The sequence below is a fragment of the Anastrepha ludens genome, chromosome 5 (genome assembly GCF_028408465.1).
Source record: "Anastrepha ludens isolate Willacy chromosome 5, idAnaLude1.1, whole genome shotgun sequence".
In the NCBI taxonomy this organism is placed as follows: Eukaryota; Metazoa; Arthropoda; class Insecta; order Diptera; family Tephritidae; genus Anastrepha; species Anastrepha ludens.
The window spans coordinates 125,398,682-125,415,338 of record NC_071501.1 but is presented as its reverse complement, the minus strand read 5'-3'; the positions used below and the strand labels follow the sequence as shown (position 1 = coordinate 125,415,338).

The window sequence follows — 16,657 nt, the reverse complement described above, 5'->3', positions numbered from 1 at the left end:
GGGGTCGATTCTGGATAGGTAGGAGTTTAACCTGCTATAATATCCAGAACGTAATTGTGCCAAGATTACGCGGGACTCTCGGGGAAGCTGGAGCTCTTCATCTGCGATGGGTGGTGGTTGGACTCCGATAACGGCATTCGGGGGTCGGGAGCTTAGGAAGGTGGTAAGGGTCTCCCGATGGATGTCGTTATTGGTCTGTCTGTATACTGTCTGATCCTGGAGTGGTCTGTCTGTTTTGTCCAGGATCTCGTCCACGTAGTTGAGGAAGTGTCTCCTGATGTGCCTGGGAGGTGGCTCGGGCTCGAGCAGGTGTCTGCATGGGTGAGGCCTGCGGTGACACCCAAGCAGAAACTGCTTGCCGAGCATTTTGTTGTGCTCCTTAACAGGGAGCGTGTTGGCCTCATCGTGTAGGTGTTGAATTGGGGACATCAGGAGACATCCTGTCGCGGTCCTAATGGCAGTATTCTGGCAGGTCTGTAGCTTCGTCCACTGCGTATCACTGGTTCCAGGTGACCAGACAGGCGCGGCATAGTTGAGAACCGGTCGGCCTATTGCTTTGAAAGTCGACAGCAACATTTCTTTGTCTTTGCCCCAAGTGCTGCCGGCGAGCGACTTGAGGACCTTGTTGCGATTCTGTACTCTCGTTGCAATAGCGGTTGTGTGCGCTGAGAAGGAGAGCAAGCTGTCAAAGGTGACTCCCAAAATTCTGGGATTATTGACCGTCGGTGTTGGGGTATCATCGACGTGCACCTGAAGTTGCAGCTTGACCTCCTTTGCCCAGGTTGTAAAGAGGGTCGCCGTGGATTTAGTGGGAGAAAGTTTTAAGTTTCTCGCAGTGAAGAAGCGAGAAAGGCGGGCGAGGTAGTCGTTTACCTTAGAGCATAGGCCATCAATGTCATTGCCCGACGCCATTATCGAGCAGTCGTCGGCGTATGAGACCAGTGAGACTCCCTCTGGTGGCTGGGGGAGTTTCGAAATATAGGAATTAAAAAGCAAGGGTGAAAGGACACCACCCTGCGGTACTCCTTGCTTTATTTTTCTCTGTTTGGAAGTTTGGTCTCGAAATATCACCCACGAGTGACGACCGCTCAGGTAGTTCGCGGTCCACCTCTTCAGCCCTGGCGGGAGTGTCGACTGTAAAATGTCATCTAGTAGCGTGGCGTGGCTGACTGTGTCGAAAGCCTTTTGTAAGTCCAACGCTACTAGGACAGTCCTCTCGCAGGGGCGGTTTTGGTTTAGTCCGCGGTTTACCTGGGTGTTTATGACGGTGAGTGCCGTGGTGGTGCTGTGCACTCTACGGAAATCATGCTTGTGTGGGGCTGGAGTCAGGTGTTGTGTGAGGAGTGGGAGTAGAAGGGCTTCAAGTGTCTTCACTACTGGGGAAAGGAGAGTTATCGGACGATAAGACTCCCCTTGGTTGGCGGGTTTCCCAGGCTTCAGTAGTGGGACCACTCTCCCTAATTTCCACTTATCAGGAATAATGAGAGTGACCATGGACAGATTGAAGACCTTAGTGAGATATTCTACTCCCAATGGACCCAGTTTTTTCAGCATCAGCATGTTTAGTCCGTCGGGGCCAATGGCTTTTGATGGTTTCATTCGTTTGATGGTCCCCTCGTCGCTGGTGAAAGTATGCGGTGCACTGTTGTAGGGCAGTTTGTGCAACCGTCTGGTGGCACAACGTTTGGATCTGTCGACCGGAGGATGCAGTATAAATTGCCGGCTAAAATAGCTCGCGCATCTCTTCGGGTCCGACGAAGTACGACCGTTGAAAGTGATATCCACCTTGTCATTGTGCTTCGTCGGGTTCGACAGGGACCTTACGGTGGACCAGACCTTGCTCACACCAGAGGTGAAGTTCCAGGACTTCAGATGCTCTACCCATTTGGTGCGCTTATGTTGGGTGACCAGTTGCCGGATCTCCGAATTGAGATCCTTTATTCGAGGATCCCCGGGATCGGCCTGGCGTAGACGGTCACGCTCGTTTGCCATAACGGCTGCTTCGGCTGGGAAGTTGGGACGTAATTCCCGGATCCGTCCAGCGGGTATGGAGCGAGCCGCGGCGGCTGTGATCGCCTTGCGGAGTGCGCGTTCGCCTGCGCGCACATCGGTGGGAGTGGGTAGGGCTGCGAAGATGTCCTCAGTAAATTCCGCAAATCTGGTCCAATCAGATTTGTTAAAGTTGACGTATGACCGGTGATCCGCGGAAACAAAGTCGGCAGGTCTCTCGATCGAGATGATAATGGGCAAGTGGTCTGATGCAAGCGATAGCATAGGTCGCCAGGTTATGCTATTTATAAGACCTGCGCTAGCAATTGTTATGACAGGCGAGCTGCTGCAATTGCCCACTACCCTGGTGGGGGCGTCGTCGTTTACAGTGCTGAACGTCGAATCGTCTATCTGCTCTGCCAATAGCTGTCCCCTACGATCATTTGGCAGGCTTGAATGCCAAAGATCGTGATGCGCGTTAAAGTCACCTACTACCAATCGGTTTTCTCCCCTGATGAGCGCACCAATATCGGGGAGATATCCTGCCGGGCAGCAGGTGACAGGGGGTATGTAAATATTATATATTTCGAGCTCGGCATCGCCTGACCGGACAGCTATACCTTGACGTTCTAAGGTGCTGTCCCTGCGGTCGATGCCTTCATCAATAAGACGATACTGCACGCAATGGTGTACTATGAACGCTAGGCCACCACCGTTGTCTCGCTCGTGGTCCTTTCGGTGCACATTGTAGCCCTGATAATCAGGGGGAGCTAGCGTGCAATTTTGTCTCCTGGACCGCAGCTATCTTAATTCCGAACCGACTCATGAAGTCGACTATCTCGTCAATCTTACTCGTGAGTCCGTTGCAGTTTAGTTGCAAAAGCTTGGAGTGTCGTCGTAATTCGGGGGGTGAGGGATGCGTGATGTTGTCTGCGTTGGTCCTGCTGTGCGTTCCGCAAAATGGGTAGTGGTCTGATGTTGTCTGATGGCCGCGCCACTGGGGGCGATTGCGGGTGCAGAGCTCTGCAGCAGGGGGCAACGTAGTCGCGTGTCCACTCACGGGTGGTGTGCAGGCCGGAGCACCTCCGAAAATGGCACCAGCCACTGCATGAATTGCATTGAACTGTTGTCAAGTTCCGAGGAACTACGGTCTGACACACGGAGCAGACTGTGCGAGGGACCAAGAACCGCTGGTTTGTCCCCGCACTGGGGTAGGAGCAGGAGGGTTGTGGGTTTGAGAGGGAGTTGTGTTGCTCTTGGGGGCTCCTTACCGTAGAGGTGTTATTAGTGGCGGCAGTGTGAAGTGCCGGCACTGAGGGCAGTGTAGCCGTAGAGGCGGGGGCCGCCTGTGAGCGGGAGCAACACGTGGCCACATACCTTGTGGACCACTCCCTGTGTGTCTTAAGGCCTGAGCAGGTCTTAAGATGGCACCACCAGTTGCACTGGTTACACCTAACCGAGGTGGAGTTCGGGTGGAGCCGTTTGTGGCAAATGCAGCAGTAGAATACTTCAGGTCCGGGGTTTGGGTTCGACGCCAGCCCGGAAGAGAAGTATTTGGAGCAAACTGGCTGCTATGAGTTGCTCCTGTGACGAGAGATTTAGGGTAAAATACGGTACACTAGACAGGGATAGTATACTGGGGCGGCAGCCCTTGGTCGGGAAAGAAAACCCGAGTCATTCCGGTAACGTAGAACCGGCTGCCATGGGAATGCAATATTTTGTCTATTTTAAATCATACAGCCTGGTACATCTTAATTTGGGCTGGCTGTTAATTTTTGTAATTGAACCAACTCATATACGAGGGTCGTTTGGAAATCCCGTGTGAAATTAAAAACTACTTAATTGTTTTGGGTAAACCTTCTTCATTTTTCCACATAGCCTCCGTTTAGGCTTATACACTTCGTCCAACGCTGTTCTAGTTTGTTGATAGCTTGCAATTAATAGGATTTGTCCAAGTTTGAAGAACAGGCATTCGTGTCTGCAATCACCTTCTCGTTTGAATAAAATCTTTCCTCAAACTGTGGAAAAAATAATAGTTCGAGGCCAATTCTGGAGAATAGGGGGGATATGAAGAGAGTTGGAACTCTGTTCCTATTAATTTTGCGGAAACAACTGCTGAAGCGTGAGTTGGTGCGTTGTCGTAATGGAAAATAACTTTTTTAAAAATCACTCGACTTCGAATCACTTGACAAACGAATGGCAAACACAAAGAAATGTACCGATCTGGCTGAAACTTGGTGTGCGTTCTTCCAACGGCCAGCTTTCTATAGTTGTAGCATCAGCTGGATGAATGGAAATTCAGTCTTAACATAAAAAAGTGGACATGGACTTTTCTGTCCGATTCCTGGGGAGCAATATGTGTTCACATTTGGTGAGGCTTATTAAGTCGTTATCGAGACATTGTCTTAAAGAGGGCGTGGCACCATTTTTTTTAATATTAACTGCGATATACTTCTTTCTTTATTTGTACTAAAAATGAGTAATTTTACTTTATTTATAACAAAGATGTCATGCCATTTGCTTGTTTGAAAATTATCGTTATATGGCAGTTCGCGTGGTTATTGACCGGTTTTTTCCATTTTCAGTACCAACCTACCTTGAACATCGAGAAATGTGCGTACCAACTTTTCATTGAAATATACTAAATTTTGCTTACATACCGTTCGACATTTAGCATCATAGAAAGGTGGTGGAATATTGAAATTAGTTCTTTCCAAAAAAATGAGCATACTGCCACTGATGATGTCATAAACAAATAAAGGCGATAACACTTATTTTCTGACTTCCAAAGACTTTGGGTCTATCAAAAGCAAACGAAACTGATATTTAGGAATCGGTTAAATACCGCTTCGATCTCACCCTGGCACCCATCGAAAAAAAGTGCTCGAGTATAAAAAAATAAGTACATAAACAGCTAAAACGTGTGCAGTTCGATCTTCTTAAAATTTGCTTCAATGCTGTATATTCGTGTGGGCAGGTTAGAATTTCTTACAACACACTAACAACAGTGTTCTCCCTTTCCAGAACTTCTGCAGCAAAATCAGACGCTGTTTCCAAGGCTTAAATGATTTAAAGAACCTGCAAAACAAAACTAAGCAAGCGCAAGCTGCTTCCTAAGGTAAAGATTGATTTAGATGTTAGATTTAGATTACTTCGAGGTTTACGCTTCGACCTCATGGTCTCTATTGTCCTCTGCTCATCTTAGTACCTCATCCACACTCAGTGCTCTTTTTAAACTCAAGATAGAGTTGGGTTGGATTGAACGTATGTGCCTTTCTTCTGGCTGCAGTTGGCCGAGACGTCTCAGCATTAATTTACGTACATTGATCGTGTCATCCTTTTTAAAGGGATTGCTGGCGTCCCTCAACATTTACATCTCAATTTTCATTACAGAAGTTTTCTTCCATCTTTGCGCAAGTTATGAAACGTAAAATCAAAGCATAAAAGTGTTTTCTTACTTTGTGACACAACACATCAATGTGACAACAATGTTTTCGGTTTCAAACGAGTTCAGTGTTACCAATTTCGCTTTATTCGCAGGTCTTGAATATCGTAACCAAGTACTAGAATTTGTAAGTTTATTTTCATTTTGCTTGATTGCTGGATATTATCGTGGAACGAGCCAGAAACGAAATGGCGCCGAAGTAATTTCTTATCAAAAACAATTCCAAACAGGCACTCATTCATTCAAATAAATTCCACACGCCAATTTCACCCCATTCAGCCTATAATTTGCATCACCATCACTGCCATCAGCGAGAACGACAAGAACACACAACACAACAGCTGCTTTCTGTGCAACAGCAGAGCGCCAGCGTCGAGCGTAGCGTAGCAGCTGATGTGGCACTAAAGGAAATACGAGTTGGGGATAATATTTACTTCTATCTATGTATGTACACATATGGACAAAAGTCACCGTCATTTAGTATCTAGAAGATTATAACATCTCCCGTGCCCAGAATATAATGGACACATAAAAAGTAGCATAGTTACCAGAAACTTTGATTTATTTATTTTCTATTTCAGTTTAAATATCTTTCTCTTACTAGTCCATTTTTGGAAAAATGAAAAATAAAATATTTTTGTCACCTTTTTGGAGGACAAAATTCACCGTCACGTCAGCTCGGCTTGTCTTTTAAAATAATTTTAACAAAAATTTAAGCCAATCTGACTCCTCTTTTTAGTGAGTTCGTTTAGTATGGTAGCTTTAAGACTGATCTGTATACATTCTATAACGGTACTTAATTAAAAAAATTTACTGACGCCGCGTGATTGTTAAAAATGAATCAAAAAAGGAAAGAAACCACAATTGAAGAGAGAAAAATTATTTTAAATACGTACAATCAAAGCAAGACCATTCGGGAGATATGCTCATTAGTAAATCGTCCACGCACCACTATTACTGGAATAATAAAAAGATTTAAAGATGAACCAGAGTGCAAATATTTGGCAAGGAGTGGACGACCGCCGGCACTATCTGAACGTGAAAAGCGTGAAATAATAAAAATAGTTAAAAAAGAGCCAAAAACTCCGTGAACAGAAATTGCTGCATCGGTAAAGGAAAACACTGGTACAGTTGTTCAGCCACGTACTGTGCGCAGGGCGCTGAGTTTCGCTGGTTATAACGCAGAGTATGCAGAAAAAAACCACAGATGAGCAAGGTCAACCAAACGAAGCGTCTTTCCTTCGCCAAAGAGCATTTAAGCAAGGGAATAGATTTCTGGGAAACAGTTATCTTCTCTAATGAAAGTAAATTTTGCATATATAAATCAGACGAACGTGTTTTAACGTGGAGAAAGCAGGGCGATGCATTAGCAGAGAAGCATATTCAAACAGCTGTGAAACACGGTGGTGCTGGAGTCATGGTATGGGGATGCATGTCGGCGGCTGGTGTCGGAGAGCTCGTCTTTATCGATGAAATAATGGACAAGGGACTTTATTTGAATATCCTTAAAGAAAATCTCCAAAAAAGTGCTCAAAAGCTTGGCATTGAATCAGACTATTATTTTCAACATGACAATGACCCCAAGCACACCGCAGAAATTGTTCGCTTGTGGGTCTTGTACAACACTCCCCATACCTTGAAAACTCCGCCACAGTCACCCGACCTGAGTCCACAAGAACTTTTATGGGACCATTTAGGTCGGAGCATTCGGGAGCATTACATTACCTCAAAAAATATGCTTAAGTAAACGCTGCTACGGGAATGGCAGAAAATAAGCCCAGATGTTACCAAAAAACTGGCTCATTCGATGCACAAACGATTGCAAGCTGTCATCAAAAATAACGGCAAGCACACATCATACTAAAATAATATTAGCACTTAAATTGATTAAGTACTTTATTAAATGACGGTGACTTTTGTCCACCAGAAATGCACACAGCAGCCATTATATGCAATTTTTTTTATAAATACTTCTTGAATTAGCCTTAGAATTTAAATAAATAATAGTTTTCGTTAAATATACTACTTTTTATGTTTCCATTATGTTCTGGGCGCGGGAGATGTTATAATCTTCTAGATACTAAATGACGGTGACTTTTGTCCATCAGTGTATGTATGTAAGTGTGTATGTAGCATTGTCATGTACAGCAAGCTTTACTAGATATTTATCTAGAATACAGTTGCATATACTATAGGCAATAAGCTACGCACACACAAACATGCATATGTAAGTAATAATTATGGAGGGGTATGTTGCTGAAAGTTCGCTGCGTCAGGATTCAATACAGAGTCAAAGTGGCATTGTCAGAAGTTGGACTTCCTGTACGTTCCCTTGCTGGTCACAAACAAACAGCGCGCTTAAGCTACTCCAAGGCAGGCAGCCAGTGCTTGATAGTTGCTGGTGCTGCGCATTCCTTCTTTATCGCGAATTGTCGTTTCAATTTTCTAGTAGATACTCTTCGCTTGAATTGGATTTCTTTTGCTGCTTCCTTTGACCTTCTTCAGTTTTCTTTACGACTGGAGTTGTTTTGCACACATACACACGCATCCAAGCTGACTTTTATATGTATGCGTGAGTCACATGAATAACAAAAACCTCTTTCTGTTGAGCAGTAGAAAAGCTACTGCCTTCGTTCGACACTGTGGCTTCGGCTGTCACTGTTGCGATTGTTTTTATTATTGTTGTCAGCCTGCCTTTTCACTTTGGTGACTACAGTCACATTTATAAATGAACCCAACGTCCAACCAAGCGATTCACTAACCAGTCAGCCGACAAATGAAAACAAACAGCAAAACAATAACAAATGCGAGTATGGGTAGGTAAATGTCGTCAAATGTTGTCGGAATCGGAATAGGCAGGCGGCAGACGACAGACGAAGACTGAGCGTTACTCAGCCAGCAGCTACAGCTACGCACGAATGCTTGTATGCCAAAGTAAAATTGAAGCGAATGTGAAAGGTGTTTGTGTGTGTGTGTGCATGCGTGTGTGTATTTATATATATATATATATATTAGGTATGTTCGGTGCTCGGTGGTGGTGATGGTGCTGCGCGAAATGTGGCAACGCAGCAATGCTAACAATGTTTTGTGTAAATCCATTTGCGATTTGTTTCTGCCAATGCTGCTGTGACGGGCTGTTGTTGGTCGTTTGCTGCTTGCTGCCGGTGTCGTGCCTGCGCGTATCTGCGAGATACAAAGAAGCAGCTACAAATTTGCTCGCTTGTTTGTTTGTTTGTAGTAATTTTAGCTGCGTTTCAGGTTATTTCTACACGTCATGGCTGAGTTGTCTGCCTAACTGCCTGCCTGCCCGCCACCGACCGTTTTTTCTTCATGTCCGTCCACTTCGTCTCGTCCGTGCTGCGAGTTGCGCTGTTGTGTGGTGTTTACCTTTTTTGTAGGCTGTGCTACTGTGTTTGTGTATCAGTGCGCATTAGCACTCGTTTGTGTGTGGCTCCTGCTTCAACTTCTCTATTTTTCCTGATTTCTTCTCGCTCCGCTCGTACTTTTTCAAATATACTATTTATTTTCTGTTTGTGCTTAGTATACATAATTCATGGTAATTCCATGTTGCTGCTGCCTCTACAGCTAATGGTGCTGCGTTCATTCTCTGTTATTCCTGCGCTTTATTTTCATTTTAATCATGGGCCAGTTCGACGAGTATCTGACGGATACACGTTGGGTAAACAATTTTTAGTGGATTTTTCTTTTCTATTTCCATTTACCTACCGGCACGCTGTGTACATCCCTCCACGCCTGCTTGTGTGTATGTATGTATGTGTTCCAGGCAAGTATTTCTGTGCATCTAAGAATCTATATGGCGTAATGTTTAGATATTTTGTTCGACACTTTGTGCTGGCCACTTCCCGAAAGCGGCAGTGATGTATATAAAAATTGTTTTCTGTATTTTCACACACACACACATGCATTTGTATGCATGCACATGCATGAATTTGCACAATAAATAGATATCTCAGGCAAGTTTGTACTAATTGCAAAGAGGCAATCATACTTGGTCTGTACATTTTTAATAGACTATTTTCGTCAAACAAGCCTGAAACTTATAAAGCCTGGTATTCGTACTTGGTACCGGTTACAAATACACAAGTGAGTGCACATACCCACGTACAAATGATGGCTGTACTGCTTTTGTTTTGTTAAATCAACAGAATTCTCTTTTTTATTGATGTCGCTGCTGCTGTCGTTGTTGGTTTTGTTGCCGTTTCATAAGCGTCTCGTACGACTGTGTAATCAACACGCTCACTCAAACACATACACACGTACGAATGTATGTATGCCTTTCGCTGCAGTTCACTTGTTTCGCTTCATCATCTTATTCTGATATTGTGGGTTTTCTTCATAATTTCTTAGTGCACATCCCAGCAGTGCAATAACTTCGTTTTAAGGAGCTAAAATGCGGTTTATGATTCCCCCCACAAAATTGTTCCCAGTTGTTTTGCTTTTTGTACACAAATATGCTCATAAATACGGCGCTATCTTCCTCCTTAAAACACAAAAAAAAATATTAAATAAAAATAAAAAATTAAACATTATGTATGTAATTACAACAGTTTACAAAAATTTCAAAACAAACAAAAAAACGATTTGATACTGCTACATGTATTAACTCTTTCGAGTTTAAATATAATACAATATCTGTTGACGGTGCATTTTCATTCACATTGCACGAATGCTCGAAATTTCTTTTTTAAAAAATTTCGAAAAACAATAAAAATTTTTAGCCACTTTAAACTTTCACAATATTGTAATAAAACTGAATGGGCTATTATAAAACTGCATTACAGACCAAAAAGTTTGAAATTTAAATACTTTTAAATTTTGTATGATTTTTATTGCAATATAACCTATGTTTATTCTTAAAAGAAATAAAAAAACAAAAATCAGCTATGCTACTGATTCTGAGCACCTCTGAATCAGCCGTAAAATCAGTTCTAATCCAAAATTATGCACTCTTGGGTAAAGTCAAAATTACGTTTGCACAGTGCAACTGTTGAAAGCAACATATTCTTTGCGCTTACAGTTTTTACTACAAGAAGTTGGTAATGCGGCCGCCGTAGCCGAGTGAGTTGGTGCGTGACTACCATTCGGAATTCAGAGAGAACGTAGGCTCAAATATCGGTGAAACACCAAAATAAAGAAAACATTTTTTCTAATAGCGGTCGCCCCTCGGCAGGCATTGGCAAACCTACGAATTTATTTCTGCCATGAAAAAGCTCCTCATAAAAACTATATGCCGTTCGGAGTCGGCTTGAAACTGTAGGTCCCTCCAGTTGTGGAACAACATCAAGACGTACGCCATAAATAGGAGGAGGAGCTCGGCCAAACACCCAAAAAGGGTTACGCGCCAATTATATACATATATATACTATAGGTGGTAATACAGCAGCAGATTCAAATCAGGAAGAAGAACTTGTCAACATGACATAATAGTTAATTTGTATTTAGTGCAAACATATTTTCATTGAATTACCCAAAGCTTTCAATTCAGAAATATGCTAACCAGCTTTCTAGCTTTAGTTAGAAAAAAGAAGGAAGGAAAGATAATTTAAAAGTTTTCAAGCCTTGGTCTTGGATACAAAATACCTTTTTCTTATTTCATTATAATTCTTAAAAATATTCCCACTTTTATTAGTTTAAAGTGCACCATTAAAAGCGTGTTTTGTTTTTTTGGGACTAAATTTGTACATTACAGCAATTTTATCATTTATTACGTAACCGTTGCCAAAAAGTCCTACAGCATTTAAGACTTATTCAGCGTTTTTAATGTGTTGTTGTGGTAGCAGTATACACATTCGGTATACAATTTTGGGGAATGCTGCTGGAGTGACAGTCCTTGGCCGGATATAAATTCGGGTCATTTCGGTAACGTAGAACCGACTGCCGTGGAAACGATTCCCCCATGTCTCACAGCTTTATCTTTAAGAATTGTAGAATATAACATTGCGCCTTGCCAATTTGGCGTGTCTTTAGTGCTGCGAATAAACAAACAAAAAGAAGAGGACAAGTAAGAAAAAGCAGGTGGAGACTGCTAAGCAGAAGAAATTATATACACATACGCATACATACTTTCTTGTCACGGCGTCATTGGCAGGAAAAGCAATAATTTACAAGTAGTGTTATTATTGTTGCTTTTACAATTTAACACTCGTCAGTTTAGTTTCATTATTTAGTTTAATTTAATAATCACAAATCTGAAAATCAAAATTCTCCAAGAAGTAAATTCTCAGTTTTTTGTTTGTATGCTTACTTGTCTTCATCAAGGTTGTTTTCCATCAATGCGGTGAGTCTCTGGAATTCAATTCCTGAATCTATCAAAGCTGTGGTCGGTAGGTGTAACTACAAAGGGGTAATTCACGATTACTTTGATTCGGTAAAATGAATTTGGTTGTGATTAAACTGTCCCCGTTTCTCAGTCTCTAATTTCTACTATTAATCCTCATCTTGTATGCTTGTGGGAATTATTTTAATTTCAGTTACATTACATTTTATGTACAGATAAATTGCCTCACTTTTTAAATAAATAAAAAAAAAAAATAAATAAATTCGTGACACTGACGCCAATAGCAGTTTTCTCAAAGTACCATCTTCTGGATATTGCACTCAGTGGTTCTATTCCAACTCTGAAAGAAAAATGTTGAAATAAATTTGAAAACGCATTTTCCTTCTCAATTCATCAGTCAGCTGGAAAAAACAAGCTTTTTTACTATTTAACGAATAACAACATTTTTATTCAATTTCAAAACGTGAGGCTTAAGATGGCCTGCGAAGTATGCTGCTGGGCTACTTCGCGCGTTTTCTTGTGCTACGTATGTGTGTGTGTGTAGTATATATGTATGTGTGTACGTATGCACATGAAAGGCACCTATTATTTGTAAATATATATAAGTACATATGTGTATGTATGCATGTCCAAGTACATTCGTATTTACTTAATTACGAGAATCTACTGAATAAAAAGTTATTGCAGCAAGAAATTAATTTAATAGCAGCTCGATCAAAAACAATGGAAAAAAAAACATTCGGCGGGCAGTCGGGCAAGTAGCCGATGAATAGTAAAAAAACAGAAAAAAAAAAATAAAACTGTTTATTGGATTGGGTTGTGCGGTAATGGAAAATGAGTCATGCCATACAGCAAAACAGAGGCGAAATTACATACAAACGTATGCACACGTATTTACACTCATGCATCGACTTACAAAACTCTGTGTGTGTGAGTATTAATACAATATTTGAGTGTATGCACGCCAGACATGGAATAACACACCATCCGGCGTGTTGCACTTACATACATACATACTAAAAAATAAATATATATATACAATAAATGAATATGTAGCCAAAGCCGAATAATACATAGATGGACACACATGCATATGTAGGCCTGCTTATACCGCTTGCAGACATATGAACACGATTCGTTTCACCATTTCAAACCACTTCTCTGTGCATTGATGTACTGCAAATGGCTCTCCCGGCTGCCGCCTTATTGTTGTCGTTGTCACAATTTTGGGACAAGTCCGAATTCTAGGTTTATTTTTTAAATTTTTAACGTTCAACGCGTTTGCAATAAAAATTACATTTGTTGGTACGCATATACTATGAAGATATGTACAGAAATATGTACATATATGTGTATGTATGTATCTGCACAAATCCATATACATACATACATCTTTAGGTTTGTGAAAACATTTATTACCTGCGTATGTGGATTATACTGACGTTGGGTATAAGGAAGTCGATTCTGTTGAAACTGAATGCATTTCCTCACTGTTGGTTTCGAAACCTTAATTTCTGTAAAGTGACAGGCTTTAATATTTGAAATACGAATGAAAACATTAATCTGCTACATTTATTTTTGAAACCAGATGAGTAACTACTTCATTAATTTAAGCCTTTTGCTCGTATATTTGTTATGGAACAGATTGAGCAGCTTTTATATTACAAAAAAAAATTTATTTTGATGGTACCAATTTGAATTAATCAAGCGAAACATTCTATAATATTAATGCATCACGCATTGCAATTTTTTAGTGTAAATTAGCTAACAAAATTGTAGATTTTATGTTTCCAAACTTTTTCTTCAGTATTTTTTTTCAAAATATTTTTGCTTTAACCCTCCGTATACAAGGTGCTCAAATTTCAAGTGCCATTCGAGGTGGAGTTTGGCATACTCCATTAATAGAATGAAATAAAATTGACAAATTAATATTTGATGACACTAGTAAAAATTTGATTTTAATAGCTAATAATGAAAAGACGTATTTATTTATATTAGATTGGGGAAACAGAAACCCATTATTTTCTCGGCAGATGGCTGTAGTGATCGATATCTCGTAAAGTATCGATCAAACAGTTTAAAGTTTGTGCTCGTTGTCAAGGCGACATTTCACACTAAAAAATTCTTTCGCTGTTCTTTGTTTTTTTCCGTTCAGTTTGAGATACAGGGTGTTAACAATGGAAGTCAACAAAAAGAGAAAATTCTGTACATTGCACAGTTTTTCTTTGATAAAGGCGAAAATGCAAAAATGCAAGCCAGGCCGCTGAAATTGTGAATGTGACAGCTAATTACATGCACCTTTGGTTGCGTCGACTCCGTTCAGGCATTTTTGATTTTAAAGAAAATGTCGATAATGTCGATTAAATCAAAAGATAAACGAAGTTGACCGTCATGTTAGTAGTTGTAGCAACGCCCAGTAGCCAAAGATCGACCACAAAACAGTTTGAAACCACTTGTGCAAAAACTTACGCAAAAATAATGCTTTTCTGAAGAATGATTGTAAGAGGCCAACGCTTGGAATTGCGCGCAATATCATAATTTCTTAATAACTTATTAGCTACATATTTTTTTGCAGCTTCGAGAGTGGTATGTCATCACTGTCTGATGCAGAGGATGGCATATCAGCATCCACTTCACTATCTGTGTTGTTTCTAGTACTCATTTGATCAGAGTCATTATCAGGCATCCGCTCTTCGTTCACGTACTCTACAAAAGTTATCTTCTTCATCAAAAAGTGTTTGCAGATTCCGTTAGCTGAGACATGTTTTAATAAAAACATTACCTGCAAATATTAAGATATAATAAATGTAACAGTAAATGAAACATGCACAAGCCGTACAAGGTGACATTTCATGCACTTCTTATGCGATTTGAGTCGAACGCCGCACTTCTTCAATTGCACTGATCGGAACGTTAACGTCAAATTTGTAGCTATTGAGGAAACGAAGTCGCTCGCCAGTCCTTATTGTTTAAGAATTATAAGTCATTTTCAACCATGTGGTTGGATCTGAACCTCGTGCACGGAAAATTAAATATAAAATTCGAGCACATCTCAAGGAAAATTTTTTCATTTCATTTTCAGTGTTTAAACAAATAGCCAAAAAGTTATAAAAAAAATATAGTGTTTTCGTAGCATAACGAATGCAACTGCCAGGTAATGTTGGTTTAAGATTTCTCTTATAATCCTGGCATTTTTTGGAACAAAGGCAAAAATTAGTAAGTAACTAATTATTTTTCAATTTAATTTAAATACGAAGCAACTGCTTATAGGTATTTCATTTTTTAACTATTGGTGAATATGCAGAACTTGAAGACGATTAATGAGATTGAGTCGGGGCAGAACGCTATTTAGGCGAACGATGTTCAAAAAATATTTTCAATCGTTTTGATTTTTTATCTGGAAAAGATTTACAATCCAGTCACTGCTATTCGTGTGAAACAGCTCGTAGTAAAAATTGCATAGCAAAAAATTTCTATTCGTTTATTGAAAAATAGTAGGCTGCGAACTCAGCAGATTCTCTCTGGCGGCCGGTAGCCTTATACATATATACATTTTTTAAAAACCCTCTATAGTAATATTTCGTAATAATAAATCATAAATCTTTGGCCCAGGTTGTTGCCTTTGTTGCTGGTTTTGCAGCCATTATACCACAATAATTCAATTGCATTTGCGCTGGTATTTTTATTAATTATAAAACAAATATTGCTTACGCCCACAAAATACTATTTACAAGTATACACACATACATACGTACATATGGAAATGGGTGTTCACAAACAATGAAAAGTTTTAAATGGGCGTAGTTTGAAACTGTATTTGCTTAACTGTGGTAATTGCTGGCATTAGCTTGCATTTGTATGTATGTATGTATGTATGTAAATTCGAATGTGTGTGCATTTACTGAAATAAGTGCAGAAACCTGATTTTATGCAATATAATATTTCATCTTTCTCCGCAGATAGAGATCTTGTAGGTTGATTGATTTGATCCCTGCGACATTCCTTTTCACGATCCCTGAAAATTACTTGAAACCCTTTAATTCCGTACTGCATAGCAAGAAAATAATCAAGCGAAACATTCAAAGTCTACAAACAACATATTAACTTGTTGACTTATTGTTCTTGTCTTCTGTATAATATACAAGTACATCTATATAAAATCGGCACTTTTGACTTAGGCGGTTGTTATTTGTGATAACAGACGCGATGACGTGATGAAAGACTAACATTTGCAATGTTTCTGTTTTATTAAGTAGTTATGGCATATTCTTTTCGTAAATACCTGTATTTTTGGGCTAAGTAGAGTAATAGTTATGCTGGTAGCTTTTTCGTGGTTGCTCCACAAGTTTTGTAGGGAATCCGGTTTTCTTTTATTATTCTTTTAAATTTTGTTTCCTTCTTCCCATACATATTAAATATTCGCCGACTTATGCGCGTAACGTAAGCAACAATTTATTACGTAACTTACGGCATAATTTGAATTAGTAAGACTAATAACACTAACACTGTACGCCAAAATTCAACAAAAAATAACATTGCGCTCGGGTTTTGAACTTTTTCTCCAAATTTCGAGGTAACGGTACTCATAGATTTTGCGTATATGTATTTTATAAAATAACTTCTAAAACTGCAGGCTATTTAACTAAACAGTTCCAAGTGATTTTTTTTTAATATTATATTATCTTAACTATTTCTAAAATATCGGTTTACTATAACGTCACGTGCATATCTCATACCTCTGATTATTCGGATATAAAGTTGCCATGTGACATTTTTCAATATCTGCTATAACTCAAAAATGAAGTATAAACATTTTTTTAATCATTTGTTTTTTAATTTTATTGACATACAAAACTCGAAATATAACGGTGCATTTGTCCAACCCCTTTGTTTGTAATATCGAGGTTTCACTGTAAAAATAAAAA

The 16,657-nt window shown here is 40.0% G+C and overlaps 1 protein-coding gene across 8 annotated transcripts in view; it reads left to right on the top strand.

Annotated features, from left to right (window-relative positions):
• LOC128865166 (protein split ends) overlaps window positions 1-16,657 on the top strand; it is a 125,641-nt gene that overhangs the window by 22,235 nt on the left and 86,749 nt on the right. The window lies entirely within an intron of this gene.